Source organism: Neopelma chrysocephalum, unplaced genomic scaffold (genome assembly GCF_003984885.1).
Source record: "Neopelma chrysocephalum unplaced genomic scaffold, ASM398488v2 Primary Assembly neopelma1_25, whole genome shotgun sequence".
NCBI classification, from domain to species: Eukaryota; Metazoa; Chordata; class Aves; order Passeriformes; family Pipridae; genus Neopelma; species Neopelma chrysocephalum.
Window position 1 is genome coordinate 9,707,112 of NW_020897694.1, and position 16,076 is coordinate 9,723,187.

Genomic DNA, 16,076 nt, shown 5'->3' on the forward strand with positions numbered 1-16,076 from the left:
AAATGTTTTTCTACAGATAATGTGCTTATATCTAAACTTTGTTATGTGCAACATAAAGGTTTACAGTTTTATATGTATTAAATAATACATCTCTATGATAAAACATGAAATGTTTAATTAAAACAATGACTATAAGTATGTAACTATGTAAATATTACCTAAATCCTGTGTGTAAACGTTACATAAACTGTTTCATTTCTAGAGGTCACTGAAAACACTTTAAAATTTTATACAGTTTTCTACACTCCCCCCTCCCCTAGTTTTTAATATAATTGTGGGTTTAAAGTTAACCTGTCTATCAGTTTTTTGATATTTGCCATTGTGTTAAATTTTACTGAGGAACAACTTAGTTTGGGGAAACTCTTGAATCTGTGGTTCATGTTGTTTGAACAAGAAGTACCTGAGTATTTGTCCCAAATACTAACATTTTTACTACACTGGCAGCTGTATATTTGTGGTCACCCGATGGCAACATATGCAAAGACTGTATACAGTGGCAGTGCCTCTTCCAGAGAATACCAGGAGGGAAACTGGATGTGGCCAATGCACACATAATTTGCTCTTCTAGGTGGAGGTCTCATGTAGACAGCACTTAAATGACACTTTTTATTTCTGGATAAGATTAAGGTAAAAGATAGAAACCATTTGAAAGCCATTGCTTATGTCCCCTGAAACAGACTGAAAAGAATAGCTCCTCTGAGACACAGCTTTAAACTGAACATACACAGAGATGTGTCATTAGTAATTCTGAAAATGTGTTTACAATGATTAGATAAAATATTTAGCCACCATTTAAATATTTTAGTTCATATGCAAATTTTAGATGTCTACTACACTTAACATTTCCAATAACTGGTTTCATTAGGATTTTTAGTGATACAAATTAATAACAAAAGGCAGTAATACAGAGTGCTGTTATGAGGCCAAAATACATGTGGTTTGAATTTGAAGAATTAAATGTTAGCATTTCCCTATAGAGAAAGGTTATTTGGGCAGTGGTGTACTGACATTATCATCACCCACAGAGAAGGGGACCTGTTAATCCTATTGGTTAAGCCGAAATGCAAAAAAGGAAAAATGTAGGTCTAGAGGGTTTGCTTGGTGCAAGTGAATCACACAGGAGAAATGCTGATACCCAGAATTGTCGCAGTGACCTTCTTAGATGGTTAGAAAAAGAAATAAGCACGGGATATTTTTGTCAAGTTAGAGGGTTTAGATTGCTTGCTAGGTAAAATCAGTCCCAGTTATTAATGTAGTGGAAAGTTGAATGATGATCATGGAAATATGATAAGTGCTGTCTGATAATCAGACAGAAATGATTTTCTGAGTCCATTAAGAATAATCCAATGTGTTAACCATTGGGCTGAAGGGCTGCTAAGAAAACAAATGTGAAAGTGAATAAAATAAAGGAAAACTTCCTTCAGGAAGGTGTTTCTGGACACTACTGTGCTGCTTCTGGCAAATCATATTTGATAAGGTACAGGTAAGCAACCAGCATTCATTTAGCAGAAAATAATGTTATCTGTATCTCTGGATTTCTGTTTAAACAAGCATTTATAGTAATCTTATGGGATCTAGCTAGAAACAAATCTATTAAAAATAACAATTACTAATTTGCTACTATTTAACGTTAGTTTAGTCTGACAGCTCTGGGATAGCTTCGTCTATTATTCCTGGAAGAAAACTACATAAAATTGAGTGGGCTTAAGTAGTTTCATACAGACATGGTACTGCCCAGAAAAGCTAGATATCAGTATCGCTACATGTAGGGAGATCTTGTCTCTAGCCCTCAGTCTGACAGTTTGAACATGGGCTGAGCTACCCCAGGCTACCAGTACTCTGCACTTTGGCTTTCGAAACTTTTTGTGTGAGATATATTTTCAACATGAAACTTCAAAATACAGTGGTTTACATTCAGTTTTGGTTTGTTTGAAGCTAAAACTCAAAGCAAAACTCCTGGAGTATAGAACTGTATGCAGCAAAATATAAGAAAGTTAACACAAAACTTCTGCTAACTGAGCAAGCTAGTTTCACTCAGCTCTTGAAATAACTCCTTTCTGCAGATTCACTTTTCAATTGCACATGTGTGAGATGTCAAAAAATGAGTTGGTTTCACAACCCCGTGGCACAGATGAATGCCACAGCTCTAAGGCTCACCCTCTGTTCTTGTCTTCATTCTCTGTCTTGGTTGATACTTAAGACATCTGCAAGAGATGAAATTTTCTCAGCCCCAGGTTAGTTACATTTACCTTTTGTTCATTTGTAAAACAAGGGATTTGAGGTAAGACCCAAATTCCACTCTGTATGTTTTTATAGTTGTATCCGGCACTGAGAACTCATTTCCCAAATCTGTAACAATGCTCTATATGGCTCCGAGCCCCAAAATGACAGGAGCCACTTCATGACTTGGAGGTCATTCAAGGATTCATGTGTTTTAAGTTCTAAACCTGGTATTTCAGAGATGCTGAACACCTGCTGCTCTTTCTACCTGGTACGGGAGCTGCAGGAGCTCATGCCACTGTGAAGATCAGACCTCTCATCCCAATGTGCTCTTATTCACAGTGGGGTAATGAACAGTCCTTTGCTCTGCTTTCAGTTTTTGTAAAATTTTAGTGTAACAGGCTTGAAATAAAGTGATGAACTGCAGTGAGATTGTCCTGATGGCATCTGGGATACAAATAATTTTTTTTTTACTAGCTGATACAGTGCTGTGCTTTGGAATTAGTATGAGAATAATGTTGATAGCTCACTGATGTTTTAGTTGTTGCTAAGAAATGCTTACTCTGAATCAAAGACTTTTCACTGTCTCCTGCTCTGCTAGTGAGTAGGTGCACAAGAAGCTGGGAGGGAGCATAGCCAGGAGAGGTGACCCAAACTGGCCAAAGTGATATTTCATACCATAATATCAAATAATCAGTGATCTTGTGCATATGTATTTTGGTTATTCACATGTTAACTTTTCATGGTGAACTGGTAACTAGAGAAGTGCAAGGGGAATGGCTGAGGTTGTAGTTCTAAGAGTATCTTGAACTACAGCCCATAGGCTGATTGTGAGTGGAATTTACAATATAATGGCTCACGTTTGCACAAGAATGAATTTTATATGGTGTGAGCATATATTACCAAGAAAAAAAACCCACTGGGCTGTTGGTGGGACACAAATATTATGTGACTCTGAATCTCACTTGGTATTTTAAACCATGAGAGTATAGATTTGAGTCATCTAAACTTGTAAGTAGGATATATATACATGCAAGCTGTAAGCAAGGCTTCTGTTTTGGTGCTATTTTCCCCTCAAATTGCAGATTTGGTTCTCTGTTGCTGTAAATCATTATAGCCTCAATGAAAAGTCAGAAGTCAGATTAATTGCTTCCAAAATTTGAAAAGAAACCTGAACTAGAAAGCTGAACAGTCTTCTATTTTCTTCTTCTCTGTTTGGCCACTTTGATTTTCAGAGCCCTTGGGCCACCAGACCATGTTACACCCATCTTTCACCCCTACTTCTCCACGGTGCTTCCTGCATGGAGCTGGTTTTAGAATTTGCCCAATCTCTAATTTGTCCTGTCAGAGCACTCAGCAGCATCTAATCTTTCATTAGAGGCAGAAACTTTGTTAGCACTGCTCAAAGTGCATCTTTAACCCAAGACCTTTATTGGAAAACTCCACTAGTCAGAGCAAGAGCTGGAGAAGACGGCACACAGGTGCCTGCTGGCAGCCCCAGAGTCACATGCGGGGAAAAGTTATTTTTCTTCCTTTTTTTCGTTTTAATTCAACACTTGACTTAAAACATGCATCTAGCCAAGCTATGCAGAGAGTGACTTGCTGAACAGAAAACTGTAAGGTAGGATTAGAGGCTCCACTTAAGAGAAAATCTGCTTCAGCCTAGAGAACAATCCCACCACAAATAAAATTAACTTTAAAAGTAATGAGATTTTCCACTGTTAACTTAATAGCAGCAAACCACATGCTCTAAACAATGTTGTAATTTATTTTTTTTTTTTAAATAAGGACTCATTTTTAGTAACAAACCCCAGACTACTAGGCCTGCCATTTTTCCACTGCTGGAGGAAAACCTGGACTCTTGCTGAGCTGTACGGTGAATATCTCGGAGATATTTGAATCTACTACTAATAAAAAGGCCTCTAAAATACTAGCATGGAGGAACCCGTTTAAGGTAGAGGAAATGGAAAAAATGGGAAAAAGAAGAAACATCTCTTTGATCTTTAGCTCTGTTATTTTTTAGATTATATTTCTTCTGAACTTCCAAAATGTTCATTAACAAACGAGCTTTCTTTTAAAAAGTATTAAGTTATCAAAACATTTGCCAGGTTCTAATATTAAATCCTAGCAGTCAGCAGTGTTTAAGTTCAGCCATATCATTTTGCTGAGTAAGTTATGCTAAAACTTAAAGTTTTCCCCTTGAAATGATCTTTCCAAATGAGATTGATATTGTGAGAAAAAAAAAGAAAAAAAAGAAGGACGCCTTCATCATGAGGAATTATGGAATTAATTTTCTTTATATACTCTGTTTGCACAAGACATTTTTGTTAGCTCTTAATAAAAATACCATTCAGCTGCTACTTTCATTGTTTTTATCCTGGGACCAATACAACATTGTCATTATTGGATATAAAGTGCTGTAAAAACAAATCTAATTTGTTAAGTTTATTTTGATAAGAAATAAATATAAAGGTAGTGCATAGTTTGTACAGTGCTGCTATCATAGGACTCCTGGGTATAATTTATATAAAGAAAATAAAAAAGCATACATAACTTTCTAGCTGATTTCCTTTAACAGGGCTAATTGAAAACAGTTTCTGTTATTTAAAAGTAATTTATTTTAAATATACTTTTAAAAACAAAGTTCTTATTGATATCCATTTTAAGTATAATATTATCTCAGTGTGGGATACAAGTAAAAGGTCAAATCTTGTAGGAGTTTTCTGTATGACTCAGTTCTGATCACAGATAAACTTATCGGGGAAACCAAATTAGTTAACCTTTTCAGTACCAAAAACTTGTTTTAACAGGCTACGATTGTTTCTTTCACAAATACAGCAGTTCAAAGCTTATGCTTTTGTTCTGAAACATGAAAAAGAGAGTGCTAATTTCCCTTTTTTCTCTCTGAGAAAGGGCAAAGGCTCATGATTTTAACATGAAATTAGACTTTTTGAGGTTCAGTATGATGCACAGTAAGCAATACACTATGAATTTTTACTCAAGAACTGCTGTGCTTAGTGGTAGAGAAACATGCATTTTTAAACTTTGATTATGTCTGTAATTTATGGCCATTGTTAAAGGAAATATTTTTTTCTTGCCTGTAATTTATGGACATTGTTAAAGGATATATTTTTTCTTGCCCAGTAGCATAATCCATATGTATGGATCTGATTACTGGAGTACTGAAAGACAAGATGGCTGTAGGCAGCATATCTCTAGAAATGAGCCTCTTTCCGTATGGCTTGGTAGGTTGTTCAATTCCTGTCTGGTTTGTGATGTTTCTCAGAAGTCCCGTCAACTCTGCTTCCTCCCTTGTTTCCATTGCAGCAGCACCAACTGTTCAATGACTTGGGTTGTTTCAATACACATAATCAAACTCAACAGCAGCAACTGCCCTTCTTTCTTAAAGCCAAGTCCAGAGTGACTGAAAGGCTTTAATGGACTTCAGCTCTGGGACCACACTCATGTCTGAGAAAAACTCTCTCAGATGTTAATGAACTAAAGCTATCTTCATGGCATTCATGCAATCTTACCTCTATCAGCGCAATTTAATGTGGAAGCTGGGGCACAGTTTGACTCATGGAGGATTTTGTCTGCAAACTCACTCCTCCCACCTTTACTAATTTTGCATAGTATTTACACTCACTGACTTGTGCAAAGAAGTTGTGCAGAAAGGGATTAAAAATGGTGAAGTCTCCCTCCTGGAGAGCTACATTTCAAACGGTATCGGGTGAAGAGCTTTTGAGGCACAGGTATTAATGATATTTCTCATATTCAGTGAAATAAACACATTAAAAAGAGTGAAGATATCTAGACATCTAGTTTTGAAGGTCAACGAATGTTGAGCACTAGCTGAGCTGTAGGAGTATACTGATTCTGCACAGTGAAAAGTGAAAAAAAAAGGTCTGTAAGGCATGCCCCAAGTTGAACTCTCATGGGCTTGGAGTGGAAATTTTGTCAGGCCTGGTCATATGCAGTAAAACATTCATCTCATGCTGGTAGTGGCAATGAATATTTTTTTTCTTCCATAATTTACAAAATATGAGCTAGTAGGTAGTTAAAGCATTTAAATTCTTCCATGAATGGAATAATTTGACATGGTATTTTCTAAGCAGAAAAATAACTGGCACTTGGGGAATTGCTTTGTCACTCTCACAAAATGTAATTTCTTCCAAATGGGCAAAATAATGCAATTATCTGGACAGATAATGCAGCACACTTGGCATACATGGTCAGTGAAGATAGTCTTTTATTTCATGATTGCTTTGGAAAACTTGTTGGATCACTTTTAATTATTAAAAGGGCAAATTCATGGTTTCTTTGTGGACTAGTCATGCTGTATAGTATTTTCTTTTTTGTTGTATTTAAATTTAGATTGTTATTCATACTTCCTGGCAGTGGTTAGAAGAGGAGGATGACTGAGAATTTAGTAGATGAGTTAATCTCATTTTTACTGTGTTTCTAGAGCCACCCACTTTCCCTTCATATGGCTTGACACCAAGAAGTTCTTACAAGTTTTGCAGAGCGAGACGAAAGTTTTGTCCTTCTGCATCCCTCAAACTTCTCTTCTGCCTTGTTTTTGCTGCTGCCCTTCACTCTTCTTCACTTTTAGCCCTTCTCACCAGTCCAACACTTGGGTCATCTCCACACATCTGCCTGCAGATGCCTGGTGGGGTTGACAGTGGTCGTTTGAGATCAGGGAGTCTGTAGAGAGTGATTAGGTGGCTGCTGACTCAGTGGGGTAAAGCCGAGAGGTCCTCAGCAAAACCACATCTGTAGCCCCATACCCTGAAAATCAGCATGCCCTTAATGTCCACAAGGAATCCTTCGACCATCAGGACTGCTGAAACTTAGTGGATTTGTTTAACAGGTGAGCACAAAGTGGTGTTGAAGCCATTCTCCTTATTGAAGTGTTACTGCTTCCTCCCCCTACAGTGGATGTCAGGGGGCATAATAACATGAAGGTTCATACCACAGCTCCACTTTCAGCCTGAGTGCTTGTAGAGCTTGTGTATGGGTATCCTCTCTTCTATTTGGCCAGTTATTTTCATGTGGCTTTTAGAAATGCTGGTAGCTTTGAGATATTTGGCTTCTTTGGCAAAGGAATTCAGCAACTTTTCAAAGGGGAAAGACACAGATGTGCTCATGCAGACACTAAAACTGCCTTACAAAACAGGGATAAGTTATAGACAACAGAGAAATCTTTTTGGTCTTCTTGCACTAGTGGTTACACTAGCCCTTGGTAAGGATTTTCAGAAGGAAATTAGCTCTAGTTGTGGTGTCTCTACATGTTTCTGACTTACACTGAAAGATGGTTGAAACAGGCCTGGGATGCGCTACCAGTCTCATTATCTGAGATAATGAGAATAAAGGAGATTGCAGAAGGCTCAATGCATTGTTTAACAGGTATATTAAAAAACTGTCCTGATGTCAGAGAAGTACACAAGTCCTCTGTGACAAATCTTCCTGGTGCACCTCACAGCTTCTGAATTCTGCTGTACACTCTCCAGTGCTTCCATTCCTAAAAAAAAGCTCATTGTCCTGAGACTTTTAAATAAAACACTGCCAAAATGTGGGATCTCTAAAGTCCCCATTTAGCAAGGGGCTGGAGCTGGAGAGGTCATTCCTCTCCCCACTGCCATGCTGGATCATGGGTTTTCAACAAGCATGACTGCCTTGCTTGGGGAAAGAGTTTCCAGGTTTTAGCAGTGAAATGTGCAGGATTTAAAAGTCCAGAAAGGACAGTTTTGAGCTAGAGAAAAGTTATCTCATTTTTCCCCCTCGTTTTTCTGTTGGTCTTGGGAAAAATGTTACCTCTTTCCACAAACCTCACCACACTTACAGCCCTAGACTATCTTGGCTGCAACAACAGTAAAAATTACCTTCAGCTTTTTATTTTCTTTTCCATTTCAAGCCCTCTAAATTATATGTTGACATTCTCACTGCAAGCTGAAGAGCAGTATATTTCACAATATTGCTGTCTTCATGTGGGACACGTGGTGTGATATTGAGGAATATGCCCAGAGCGGTGTGACGTGGACTTCACCTGCAGCCAGGTACAAGCAGCGAAAGTTGCAGCAGCTGCCGAAGGAAGGGTTCATAAAAGAGTTGAACACTTTGAATCAAAAAGGGAGAGCTGTGAGTGTTTTCAAGGATCAGGGCTTCAGCTTTGTGTAAATTTGAAATATCTCTCACTGATAAAGAAATCAGCCTTTTTGATTGAAATGATAAAAAATTGAATGAAGGTTTCTGCTTCCCTGCTTCCCAGTGCCTCACAGGCCTGATTATGGGTGCCTATCATTAGTGATTATGGACCTGAAACCTTTCCACAATTACTGTGGTTGCAGTTCTGCAAACAGGAAGCAAGACCAAGATACGATCACTGAGCATGGTCCTGTTTTGTCTGTGGATTGTGTGGTCTTCTCTAAAGGTTGACTGAACACAGCGTGCCACCATTGCTGATTTTTCTTTGCAATGTATTATCTCTAAGAAAGCTGAAGCTATGCAATTCACCCATTGCCCTACTGCTACATTTCTACGTTCTGAGAACAACAACAAAAATATCAGTCTCTAATGTGCTCTTTGACTCATTACCCAGCTGCAGAAAGTGCTTCTGTATGCAAGTACAGGAGATGTGTTTGTGTCTGGTCATCTCTGGAATGCTTAGCCGCTGAGTGAGTGGCTGGGAAACTCTTGCGGATGGCTGTGCCAATGATGACCTGCCAGCACCAACAGCCTGATCTCTGATGATGGAGAGGGAACACGAGAGCCTCTGCAGTGCTGAGAGTCTGTGGAATGCTGGGCCTATGAAGCTAGAAGGATGCTCCATACCAGGATCTCTTGGTATTTGCTCAAGTCCCTTAGCGCCTTACAACTGGCATTCAGCAGTTGGTAGGATTAGGCTTCTGCTGACTGGAGAGAAAAAACCTCATTTGTGCAGGATTTCTGTGTATGCAAAAGGCCTGCTAGAAAAATGGTGAAATTAAAATGATCACACATGTCCTTCAGTTTAGGAAAAGGGAGCTCTAAGTGAGAGCATGTGTGCTCCAACTCTGGGGCTGAGAAAATGTCAGTCTGATGTGCTTGGGAAGTTCATATTGATACAAACAGGGAGGCTCCCTGCTGCCCACAGATTTCCCACATAAAAGTCCTACTGGTAGCCGTGGGAACTTAGCAGCAGCCACGCTGTGGCTAAAGTCACCACTCTTAAAATGTAGTGAAATTAATGTTCATAAAAGTGAAATACATACCACAGGAATGAAGATGATCTGATTCACAGCCAAAATTACATGAGTTCTGGAATAAAAAAAAAAGCAATTAAATTTTGCAGTTACTCTGCCTTTAGGAAGAGATCACTGGTAAATTTTTACAAAGTTCCTTTGAGCAAAAAATCTTGGCTTTTCTCAAATTAATTTGTTGCACCAAAATATACCTGCCTCTCCTGAGCGGTGCCCACAATGTGACACTGGTCATTCGGCCCTGTGGAAAGGGCCCATCCTGTGCTGCACAGTGGCCCCTAGTGAAACTGAGTAGTTTGTTCCAGAGTCTGTGAAATAATTTCCAGCAGCGGAGTTGTTACCAATTTCAGTTCTGCCTTCTGATCTGGCTCTCATCTCACTCAAACTATGCCATTTGCTTTGCGTATTTTTAAGACAAATAAAAAAACCTCATGGGAGGATATGATGGACAAACAGACTTGTCCCAGTGTAAACTGAGCGTGAACCTGGGACCCAGAGGCAAAGGTGATACTAGGAATAACTCAGCTTAGCAGTATCATTTAGCACCATTTTCAGTTTGAAGTTCCCTTTTTTGACTTTTTCTGCTATGTCTGCCATAAGGAGAGGGGACAGCTATGCTGGCTGCCACTCTTGTTACTAGAATTTGGATTTGTATGCTGCATCTCTGTTTCAATTACAAAGACTCATTCTCAAACAGGTACTCTTGTCCTTTGCAGCATTTTTTTTCTTGCGCCACAAGGACCTGAAGCATCAGATTTGTAGACAAAGCATTGAATGAGGCTCTCTCTCTCTGTCCGTTTTCCTTGATTTTCCAGGAGAGATGCTACAAAGCAACAAGGATCACCCTCCCTTAGCTCCTCACGGTGTTCCTGCTGCCACCATGCTGTCTTGCAGATCAGCAACAGTAAAAACCACCTTTGGAAGGAGGTGACAGCTGGCTATTGTGCTCACTGGGCAGAAACTACCTTCCCATCCCCACCCCCATGCCAGCAACAGCTTATGACAGCAGCACTCTTAAAAATAAAACAGGAAATGATTTCAGTAGGGGATGTGGTGGCTGACAGAGAAAAGTGGGGTAGGGCTGAAGTGCAGTTATTCTTTCAAGTAAGCACCAGGGCCCTGCAGAAAGGTTACAGGAAAATTAATGTTGGTGCAGTCTTTCATGTGGCAGAGGGATCTGTGCTTGTTTTTGTTGTTGCTGCTGCCAAAACCCGTTGTGGTGGCTGTCCTCGTGACTGGGGTCCGAATGCTGCTGGTTGCAGTACAGCAGCATGTTGCTGCAGCTACGTGGTCCAGAGGTGCTGTTAGCACACACTCACTAACTGTGTGGGCATTGCCCGGTGGTCTGGCCTGCTTTTGGACCACCGTAATAACCCCTTGACTTCAACATCTTAGCTACTTCCTTGCATTAACTACAGCTGGGATAGTGTTTGTGCTCTGGCCAGTGAATAACTCACTTGCCCACCACATTCCAGTATGAGATACTGTTTTGGTCTAATGCCTGAAGGAAATATCTACATAACCTGTTATTTCTTCTAAGAAGAACCTTTAGTGTTTGATTGAATTATTGAATGGGGAGGCTTCAGGTGTCTGAGCCCTACATGTTTCTGAGAGCTCCTCATCCTCCCTGTTTTCTCCTGGGGGGATCAGCTGGAAGGAAGAAGAGGTCTGGGTGAGTGCTGCTCCAGAAAGGCTGAGCAGTCAGAGCCTCTCAGGCTAAAAGATGCTTCTTGGTCTCAGAAAGCTGAGTGTTTTCTTGGAGGTAACGTGTCAGGCTTTGAGATGCACTTTTGGTCTGCTTCCACCAGCTTTGCATTTATTTCTCTCACCATCTGAGTTAAGTGTTTTTTTCCTGAAGCATTCGAATGCTTGAAATAGAGGTTCAAATCCCTCTCTGCCTTCAAACACAAACATACCATATCTGGGTCAGTAAGTCCCTGACCTCCAAATCATTGGAGGTTGACAGAGTATATCATGGTAGTTTTATTATAGGCTTGCCCTCATCCTGTACTCTTCCCATCTGCTATTGTCAGCTTTAGAGATGGGATATTGGGCTAGAGGGGCCTTTGCTCTGACCTCTTATGGACATTTTTATGGTCTTTTGTCTTTATCTGGGGCCTCTGGAGGCTAATAAAGATTTTGTACATATAATAAAGAAGTCATTGTGATCCAAGAAGAAGTTGTGAGCATAGGAGGGCTCTCCCAGCCTGGTGCTCCCTGGGAGCAAAGGTCTGATAAGAGAAGTGGGTGTCTGGCAAGCGCTGATAAAACAACTTCCAAAGTCTTTCAGTTGCTAGATAGATGGTCCTCAGTGGGTAATGAAAATAACCCTTTCTGGACACTTCCTATCATACAGTTTAGGATTTGATAATTTCATACAATATGTAATTTATCATTTGGTTTTCTTCTAGCATTGACCCACAGGCCTCATTGGAAAAAACAGATCTACCTCTCTCTTTTGGCTTCTTAGTTGGCTCCTTCAAGGGATACAGAGGTCACCAAAATAGACCTGTGTCCCCTTTGCCAAGCCCTGAAGGGCTGCTGAGAAGCGTGAGTGCTGGTGCTTGTTGTTTACTGTAATCTAAGTGGAGCAACTCCAATATCACAAAGCTGTGCATGGGTGTCAGGCTCCCTGAGACACAAGGTGTCTGTGCCGCCGCTGGGTATGAGCTCTGAGATATCTTCAGTGCACCAGGAAATACCAAGAGGGTTTTGAGAGAGCAGAAAAGCATCTGCTGAGGCTCCTCTGGGCTCTGTTTTCTTTTTTGCCTGCCTCTCCTCTCTGTTAGGTTAGAGGGAGCAAGTGGGATAGAAATCCTTTGTGTAACTCCATTTTCCTTTCCCCTTTTCAGTTTGCTTTTAAAAGACATTTCTAGGTAAGGTAGAGCAGCCTCATGGCTGAGAAAAGACCTCAGCCAGACAACGAGGAACTCTTGCCCAGCTGGCCCCAAGACCTAACCTGTGCCTGCCTCTCTTTGGGGGCAGCAGAACTGCTTTGCCACATGAAGACAGAGGAAAGAAGAAGGATGAATATTTTGGTGTGAAAAAAGCCAATAATCATCAGACAAGGATTTTAAAAAATCCTGTCCATTTTCCCATCTTCCCTCGCTCTTCCAAGCCTAGAAAAATCCCCTTCAGTATGTCATTAAGCCTGTAAGAAATCCTATTCTCTTTTTAGTTAGATGTTGCAGAAGGGTTTAGAGCTATGGTTTCCCAGTCCTGCACTGAAGCTGCTCAACCTTCACTTGTATCGTTGTGATCCCCACATCCTGAGCTGCAGCTTTAGTATTGACAGTTGTAAAGATCCTATTTTTAAAATCAGACCCCCATTCATGTTTTGTACACTCCCAAAATAGACCTGAAAACTCAGATCTCTGTGTGCCCGACCCTGCCACCCCGTTCCCTAAAGGGCCACAGCCCTGCCTCTGCAACCAGAGTACATCACCAGCATGGGAAATTCAGTAGAGCTCACCAGTTATCCTGGGAAGGAAAAAGGTTTCGCTTACACAGTGGGTGCTTTCCTGCATATTGTGCCTCTTTAAAACCCCCCAGCACTTTAATCAGAATGAGTGCTTAAAGGCTTTTTAGGTGACACAACTTAAGAAGAGTCAACAGTTTGCTTAATGTTCTTCCAGTGTCAATATACAGCCTGAAAAAAACAATTCACAGTGAAAAATGCTCCCTTGCTCACAGGATCAGTTGAAATGGCTGGTGGTGATTCTGCTATGAAACCAGAAAACACCCCAGAAGCCAACCTGCGAGAGCATCAGACTCTTGTAGAAAGTTAAGGTATCTAAACATAAGTACGCACTTTTAAAACTGCTATGACTGACTATTCAAGCATCTCCCTTGCTTAATCTGTGGGGATTTTTACTCATTTGGGGAGGGAGGCAAAGATCACTGAAGCCAATAGAAAGATGTAGAGTGATTTCAGGAGGTTTTAGGTGAGGTCATGCAGTTTGCTCCGTCTGACTGCCAGTATCCTTGGGACTCACTGTTATCCAAGCCTTTGGTGGCCTCTACAGCTGTTGTAGCAGTTTCTGAATTGCAGTGAGATGATGCAGTTCTCATGGTTCATGTTTTTGTGATGCCTGCCTGCCCCAGCCCCCTCACACCACAAACCAGGGACTTCTACAAATGTGGCCAAGAGAATCTCTCCACTGATGGCAGTCCAAGTAGACCTGGAAATGAAGACTTTTGAACTTTTTTTGGTAACAAAAACTAAAGGCTACTATTTTCACACAACGGTATAAGGTAAGAAAGTTTATGTAGGGATCAAGAGCATCCTTTACAGAGGCTGAAGTCACAAACATGCACGTGACTTTAGTGCAACCAGGGTCCACACAAAGGATTTGCTGAAAGGCAGATATGTGCAGGCTCACCAAAATGGAAGGATTTGGCTGTACTTCCCGGCTGGGGAATAAAAAGCACAAAACTCTGAAGTTGCAGTTTACTGCCTGGTATTTTTTAACACAAATATGTTCACAAAATAGTTGGTGTCGGCAGTCATTTTTTGCGAAGACGGCTATGGCAGCCAATTGAGTTACCCAGAGGTGAACCCTGCACCCAGGGATGACTGAGGCTGGTGGACGCAGCCACGTCCCACGAAACCCCACTGAGGATGATGGGTGTGAGCAACAGCACTGCTCTCACAGGGTGCTCTGAAATTCAGCTCTAGCTGAGCAGACCTGGCCGCTCTCTGGAAGGCCGGGTGCTGGCTTGGTGTGGCGGCAGGGACAGCTGTTGAGCACGCAGACAGCCACCCACCCACAATGTCTGCAATGCACACAGCTGCTGCCTGGCTGCATTACAAACGTGCCTCGCAGCAGCACATGTGCCGGCTGCGATACTGGTGGCTGCGAGCCGTGCTCGGGCTATATTTTACAAGTTCATTTTCTATGGCACTGCAAGCACAGGCACGCTTTTATGGCATCTAGAGCATTTTGCTGAATGATTTGGTAGTATGCTACTGACCAGACAGCACATTTCCAGATTTAGATTATAAGAGGAAAACAGCAAGTGGTAGGTTCAAGTGCAGGTCAGTGGATATGTTATACCAGAGCTCCTCCACTGAGTGCAGGAGTACTTGTGCTCCCCTAGGACCAATACTGTGAGCTGTGCTCAGTAGAGATGGCCTAAGGTGTTTGCTTTTATGATTTCAGTACCATTCACACTGGGGAAACACTGTTATCACATTGTAAACATAGTTTTTAATATTGCAGAATATTTTTGGTTGGTATTTGGGCTTCAAACACAATCGTATGATGTTAATTTCCTCCTGTTTTCTAGATATATTAAGCAGCATTTTAGCAGGAGATTTTCAGGAGGAAAAAGAGGATACAGTTTGGAGGAGAAAGCAAAGACAAGGTGTAACCCAGACCATGAATACCACAATTGGTGCTGATGGCCACACTATGGATACACATGGAAAAACAAGTACTGAAGCACGTCATTGGCATTCAGCATGAATGAGCAGCATTTAAATATCTCACCTCTAATAAAACCTGAGTTTACAGACAATGTAAACCAACTTACTGACCCAAATTATGTCCACCACCAGAAATTTGTTTGGGAGATTGTATCCTGATGCCTTACAGATTACTTTTTGTTTAGATAAACTTTATGTCACATTTTAAGTTCAATATTTCCTTTAAAGACAGGCCCAGACCTGCATGAACACCCTCTCCCTGCTCTCCCAGTGTAAATGGCAATTGCTGAAAACGTGGCAGGTGTGATATCACCTCAGAAAGCTGTGTACTGTTTCATTGCCACAAAGAGTAAAGCACTCTTCCTCACTCTCACTAAGCTGAACTGCTTGTGAAAGCGTAGCCTGTGCCCCTTCCCTGTGTTTGCTGAGTAAGATCTGGCCCATGTAGGAGTTAGCAGTGAATAACCTGCCCCGAGTTATAGTTGAGGTTGCTCATGGCTCTCCCACATCTTCTAACATAACAGTATTTTTAATATCAGTGTGCATCATTTTCCTGGACATTGCAAATCATAGTTTTTGGGAACATGGTCTCTGTCCCTGGGCAGAAAGGAGACATGAGACTTGGGGGGCAAGGGATGGGGAGCATGCCTACACCAGAAGGGGAATCACCTACCCCCAGCACAATGTGCTAATTTGCTTATTAATTTAAGTGTTTATTACTGTGACAGGGAGACTTGGATTGGTTGGAAAGCTGGGGTATTGGCAGCTTTACGGCTTGAGGTTCCAACACGTCCTTTGGGAAGGCTGGCTTCAGTGGGGCAGCTAAAAACACAATAAAACACACACACATAGTAGCACTCTTAGGCTTATAAGGCTTATTTTTCAGGATAGTGTCTTTTTCCCAAACAGCAGGCTGCTCAAATCCCAATTTTCTGCCTCAGCTCTTAGTCAGACAAATCTCCTGTGGACCTACTCCTTTCTGTACCAGAATGGATAAAAACCTTCAGGTCTTGACCCAGAGTGTACAAAACAGTGCTGACATTAAGGTTCACAGAGCTACACCCCTTTCATTTAACCTAGTTTCTGTATGACACAGACTCATCTGATTGTGTGATAATGCGGTGCAAGTAGGGCAGATGCTGTTCATTGAGAAGACATCTGTGTTGTGCCTGTGCTTGCAGCATGTCCCA

At 41.2% G+C, this 16,076-nt stretch overlaps 1 long non-coding RNA gene across 1 annotated transcript in view; it reads left to right on the forward strand.

The window, feature by feature from the left end:
• The window catches only part of LOC113963406, a 103,262-nt gene extending 87,643 nt beyond the window's left edge, over nucleotides 1-15,619 (forward strand). The window contains exons 13-16 of the long non-coding RNA XR_003532793.1: nucleotides 6,595-7,090; nucleotides 11,870-12,008; nucleotides 13,152-13,669; nucleotides 14,748-15,619. This is a non-coding gene — a long non-coding RNA (uncharacterized LOC113963406). The remainder of the gene's footprint in view (nucleotides 1-6,594; nucleotides 7,091-11,869; nucleotides 12,009-13,151; nucleotides 13,670-14,747) is intronic.
• The last annotated feature ends 457 nt before the right edge of the window (nucleotides 15,620-16,076 follow it).